The sequence below is a fragment of the Cebus imitator genome, unplaced genomic scaffold (genome assembly GCF_001604975.1).
Source record: "Cebus imitator isolate Cc_AM_T3 unplaced genomic scaffold, Cebus_imitator-1.0 Scaffold244, whole genome shotgun sequence".
NCBI classification, from domain to species: Eukaryota; Metazoa; Chordata; class Mammalia; order Primates; family Cebidae; genus Cebus; species Cebus imitator.
The window spans coordinates 1,548,958-1,554,834 of record NW_016107559.1 but is presented as its reverse complement, the minus strand read 5'-3'; the positions used below and the strand labels follow the sequence as shown (position 1 = coordinate 1,554,834).

The 5,877-nt window shown below is 44.6% G+C and overlaps 1 pseudogene; it reads left to right on the top strand.

The window, feature by feature from the left end:
- The first annotated feature begins 392 nt into the window (after positions 1-392).
- LOC108282583 lies at positions 393-3,264 on the top strand (annotated as a pseudogene).
- Positions 3,265-5,877: the final 2,613 nt, after the last annotated feature.

Below are 5,877 nucleotides of genomic sequence, written 5' to 3'. Positions count from 1 at the left end.
TCAATATCAGTGTTGCTATGTCCGGCTGATCATGGACAATGGGAACTGGATTCTGCAGGGACCTTCTGAGGACCATATAGAAAGTTCCTCAAACTTGTCTGCCTGAGGGTAAGAAATGGGGTCACAAAATCTGCCTGCTTTCTGCCTCCATTGGTTAAGGATTGCCTCATAGGTTAACTCCCTTGCATTTTCAAGTTTTCCCATGTGTAGATGTTGAGCAGGGTCCCATGGTTGCCCTACTTCATGATGTTCCAGAAGCCCCGGAGCAGTAAGTCAGCCAGGTGGAGGTGTAGCTGGGGGCATTGCCGAGACCCCACTGGCAATGGCTAGGGTAGAAGATGGGTTGAGACTGGGGAGAGATGAATAGGGACAGGAAGTTCATTTAGGCAACAATGGCTGCCATAGACCAGGGAACAAGTAGCGAGGGGGGAAGCAAATCACTTGGAGTGAGAAGGAAGGGGAGGTACCATTCTGGAGAATGGTTAGGGAGCTAGAATCCATGGGGGCTGGTGACCGCTTGGATGTGGGAGATGAGAGACAGTGACTGGAGTGGTTGTTAGGTGTTGAGCTGGGGCGCTAGGCAAAGGGCGGTGCTGCTCACCCAAACAGGAGACTCAGAAGTTGGAGGAGGTTTACTTATCCATTTATTTTAATGGAACAGAGATTTGTTTCCCTTTTCCAGGTAGAGAGAAAATGAGCCCTCAGCTTTCCTGTAAGCTTCCACTAAGTGACTACCTGCCTCCATGAAACAGAAAGCAATTCCAAAATAATGCAAGTGGGGTTGGGACAGGGTGGGTGGTGTATGCTTAGGACTTGCCTTTTTCTTTTTTTTTTTTTTTTTTTTTTGCCTCCATGTGCTCTTGTATCTACAGAGCAGCTCCCTTCTTCTCTACTGACTTGTAGGCACATAGAATCCTGATACTGGAAAGAAGACACTGTCTTTGTGTGGAAAGAAATGCTGGGCACAGTGAAGTGATGCACCTGTGTTCACGCCGTGAGTTGGGATGTGAACGCTGACTGTAGCCTAGGCCTGATTTTTGTTCCTCTTCCCTTCCCTTGCATGTCACCTATAGCTCCTTTCTGTTCACTCCTGCCTTCTTATCTTAGGCTGGGCCTAGGGATACCGTGAGGTTTTGGTTACCATTCCCTATTCAAACAAGCAAGCAAACAAAAAACACTGTCTGTGTACAGCGTTTACAGCATGCAATGCCATTTTCCATTTGCCTCCCTTCAGCCCCAGTTTTCTCGTCCTCCACCCAGCGTCACACTGGTCCACAGAGCAGTAGTGTGATCTTCCCAAGGTCTCACGACCAGGAAGAAGAGGTAAGACCTGGATCTGAAACCAGGCTTCCCGGGTCTTTCTCTATTTCTAATATGGGGTTCAAATCATGTCCTTGGTGCCCCCAAGATAACATATATAAGCTTCTAGCACATAGCAGCAACCCGTTCAGTGCTATTTTTCTCTCCTTCTCCTCTGATCTCTTTCCATCAAACCATGCTATTACTCCCAAAGTTCCTCCAGCCAGCACATTCTGGGGAGTTCCTGGATTGCTCTGTGCCTTTATAGTAAAACAAGAATAGTATATACACTTCTTGCAGCCCGGACAGCATATCTAACTGCTCTAAGCCTACATCTCTTGGCCCTCAGGATAAAGCCCAGACCCTTAGCCTGTCATCAAGGTATTCCACATGCACCCCAGCCTCTCTAATACTGAAAGCGCTGGGCAGAGTTCCTTGTCTTCTCGGTTACAGCTCTACAGTTAAGCTACTTAGTACCCTCGAAGTTACTGCCTATTTGGGAAACTGTACCCACCCCTAGACTGTGCTGCTTGAGAGTCAGACAAGTTTTATTTACATCACGTTTCTCTATGAATTAGCACAGAGCCTGACACAGGTAAGTACTCAGTAAATATTTGTTGAATGAATGCCACAATCAATGTATACATAAATCAGTGAATCAATGAATGAGGGTGGTGATATCTGCCCTTAATGACTTTGCAGAGTTATTGTGGTACAGATGCAAGATGTATAAATATGAGGTTCTAGACAGACACAGAGCATTATTCCCGTGGGTTTATATGATGGACCTTGAAGCATTAGCATGTGTGCTCACATAACCTGTATTGGCTGCTGTAGGTGCTGCTGTTTGGGTCACAGGGCTGAGGGGAACCTGGCAAAGTAACCTTATGTATCTTTTTGGAAGGAACCATGGTGTGGTTTCTGAATAGAGCTTAGTATAGACAAAGTATGCAGTTCATATTTAGTATCAATAGTGGTAGATTCAAGCCATGGGGCAGTGTGCTATTCCCATGCAGTGAGTCACCTGGAAATTCTAAAAGGCTCAAATTGATCTTAACTTCTCAACTTCACTCAATTTCCCTGAGTCTCAATTTTCTCAGCCCTCAGTGGAGTCATAATAATGATCACCTCCCAGAGTGACTGTGTAAGAATTACACAGATTGGACAATACATGCCTGTGGCTCCCAAAGTTCCTCCTGTTAGTGCTTTCCTGAGGAGCTCCTGGATTACTCTGTTCCTTTACAGAAAAACAAAAATTGTATATAGACTCAAGCATTGCCTGTGTACTACCTTTATAGAGTCCAATGTCACTTTTCAGTTATTACTGCCCTTCAGCCCCAATTTTTTCCTCTTTCTTTCAGGGTGAAACTGGTCCACAGAGCAGCAGAGTGATCTTCCCATGGTCTTCCTGGTGACAACTGGCTGGAGAAATGTTCGCTCTCTAGCCAGCATCTAGACATGGAGTGATGAGCATCAGCCTAGTATGTGCTCATTCTCACTGGCTTGAGAATCTGCCCTATAGAAGTATACCATATTATATTATATACTTATAAAGATCTCGCTTTCCAACTTGGGCCTGGCAGAGTGGCTCCCGCAAAGAAGGGTGGCAAGAAGAAAAAGGGCCATTCTGCCATCAACGAAGCAGTGACCTGAGAATACACCATCACCATTCACAAGCGCATCCATGGAGCGGGCTTCAACAAACATGCCCCTTGGGCATTCAGAGAGATCTGGGAATTTGCCATGAAAGAGACAGGCACTCCAGATGTGTACACTGATAGTAGGCTCAACAAACCTGTCTGGGCCAAAGGAATAAGGAATGTCCCACACAGTATCCATGAGCAATTGTCCAGAAAATGTAATGAGGATGAAGATTCACCAAGTAAGCTCTACACTTGGGTTGCCTATGTACCTGTTACCACTTTAAAAAATCTACAGTCAGTGTGGATGGGAACTAACCACTGATTGTCAAATACATCAAATAAATTATTAAAGTAAAAAAAAAAAAAAAAAAAAAGACCTACAGGAAGCTGCTCTGAAGAGGAGAGCCATGGGCCATATTCCTTCAATCTGCATTGTTGATTCTGGTCCTGCCTGGTTTAGAAAGCAGCCTCATTTATTAACAGAAGACCACAGGGCTGAGAATGGGCCAGCCCTCTGGAAGAAGTTGATTTGAAACAGAGAGGTCCTCAGGATCTCAGCCAGGAGACCTAAGGTGTCAGACCAGGCACTTGTCAAAGCAGGAAATGAGAGTGTGTCAGGAGTCAGAGGGAAACTGGGGTATCAGTGGGTACATCTTGTCCTAGATGGGGGTGCTCTGTAGTAGCCCAGGGCACAGAGCTGACTCACCACACAGCAGACACAGTAGCAGTGACCAGCAGCAAGTTACTGCTCAGAGAGGAGGTGGTATTGGACCGTACTTCTAAATTGTGTACCACACTGCTGCACTGATTTGGGCAGAGGAGGGTAGGGCTAGACTTTTAAGCTGAAGGCCTGTGGGTTGCAGGAGGGTTGGCCTGGAGAAAGCAGAAGCTAACAGCTGCATTCTTGTTTTTTGTACAGACATAGGTTAGATATATTCTCTGCTAGACTAGAAGCTATTGTGTTGGCAAAGACCCTGTCCCAGTCTTTGGTCTTCTCTGTATTACTGGAACTGAGCATGATGGCAGGCACGTGGGAGGTGTTCAGTAAATCACTGCAGAATTCAGGAATAACTATGTAGAAGTGGAGAATATGTGTGTTGGGCGGGGGCAGGGAAGGTGGACATATTGTCCTAAGACAAGTATAACTCTAGGATTTGAAATCTTACCCTCTCCAACCTGAGACCTTCTCAGGTAATTGTAGACAAGATTCATGAACACACTTCCAGGGTGAATACACTTTATGTTGATGCAGAGTAGCTGGGATTTGGAAGAAACAACTCCTTATCTGAAGGATAATTTAGCTATTACGAGCTGGGGCCTCACAGAAGGTTACCTAATATGTTTGTGTCTGCTTCCTCATCTGTAAAACAAGGGGCTCATGCCGGTTCACAGGGTAACTGAGGAGTTGGTGAGATGACATGTGAGAAATTAGCAGCCCACAGCACAGCCTGATAAATGTTTGTTGAATGGCAAATGCCATTCTGGTGACTAAAGTTCACCATGGCTCACTTCTGCTTTTTGCCTTGACTCATCCTCCTTGTTGTCTGCCAAAAATCTTTCTGTGCCCAGCCTGGTTCCTTCTCATACTAAGAGGTCTATTCACAACACTACCTTGGTCATCTGCTGTTCATCCTTGGGGGACAGACGGTGATGGACAGGCAGACTCTGAAGATGGAGCTGAGTCCTGAGCACTGAGCATGTGATCCATCATTGAAGCCACTTCGAGAGGAGAGAAAAGTAGTCAGTAGTGTCACCTACTGACTGGCACTACTGGTAGCAGGAGGGTCTTATTTTAGCAAAACCTCTGTGCTCTTGCAGGTATCACTTGGGAAGCAGGATTAGGTTTGCTAAATATATAATTAAATAAGGCAAAATATCAGAGAAGAGGCACAGATGAAGGTTATGGATTTATAAAGCAATAGATTGGGAAAAGGCTATGATGGCTTCTTTATATATTCCCTAAGAAAAATAAACACAAAGCAGCAAATTTCAACTGTAGAGAGCACGTGGACTCACAGGGAGAACCATTAGTGGGTTGAAGGCTGGGATGCATTACTGAAGAGAGAAAGGGAAGAGGCCTGCATTTTTTGGCTGCATGGTCTGAGCCAGGCCCTTCCCATGTACAGTCTAGTCCTACATGGAAGAGATTACTATCTCTGTTTTAGTGAAATAGAAACTAATGCTCAGGTTTGTTAAGTGACTCACACACACCCATGGTATTTGTGAGTGTCAGGGCTGGGGCTTGTATATCCAAAGGCATTGTTCTACGGAATCCCACTGTCCAGGAGCCCTTCTGGTTTACAAAGAAATTTTTAATGTAAATTTTGTCTAATTATTGCAGCAAAGATCAGAGAAGTAGGACTTCGGTGTGAACCTTTTACTTAAAGAGGTTGTTGGGAATACTCTAATTAAATTTCCACTGTAGTCTACCACTCTATGTTTTTGGCATGTTCCCATAATGGCCTAGTTGCCCAAACCATGGCTCTGTTAAGAGGGGTATTCTCCTTGATTTCTCTAAAGCATGAAACTCTACCGACCCCATCTCTGTTCTTGTTTGGCTCTACCTGTCATCAGCCATAAACTAATCCCATACTCCCAGCTTTTTTCCCTCTATTCAAAGCTCCCAGCTCCAATACAGCTTCCAACATAAAAGCCAGAGTGATCTTCTTGAATTCTGGATCTACTAATGTTCCAGCTTTGCCCTCAAATTTAAAAGGGTTATCTCTTGCCACGACATTTTATCCAGTTCTGTGGTCTGGCATTCAATTTATCCATTTTTTTTCAATGTTTCAAAAAACAAAACATTGTTCGTTTCTTTTGCTGTCCCAGTAAGAAAGCTTTGCCTAATCAAAGGTCATAAAAATTTACTCCTATCTTCTCTTCTAAGAGTTATATAGTTACAGCTTTTACATAGAGGTCTGTACAAATTTTCAGT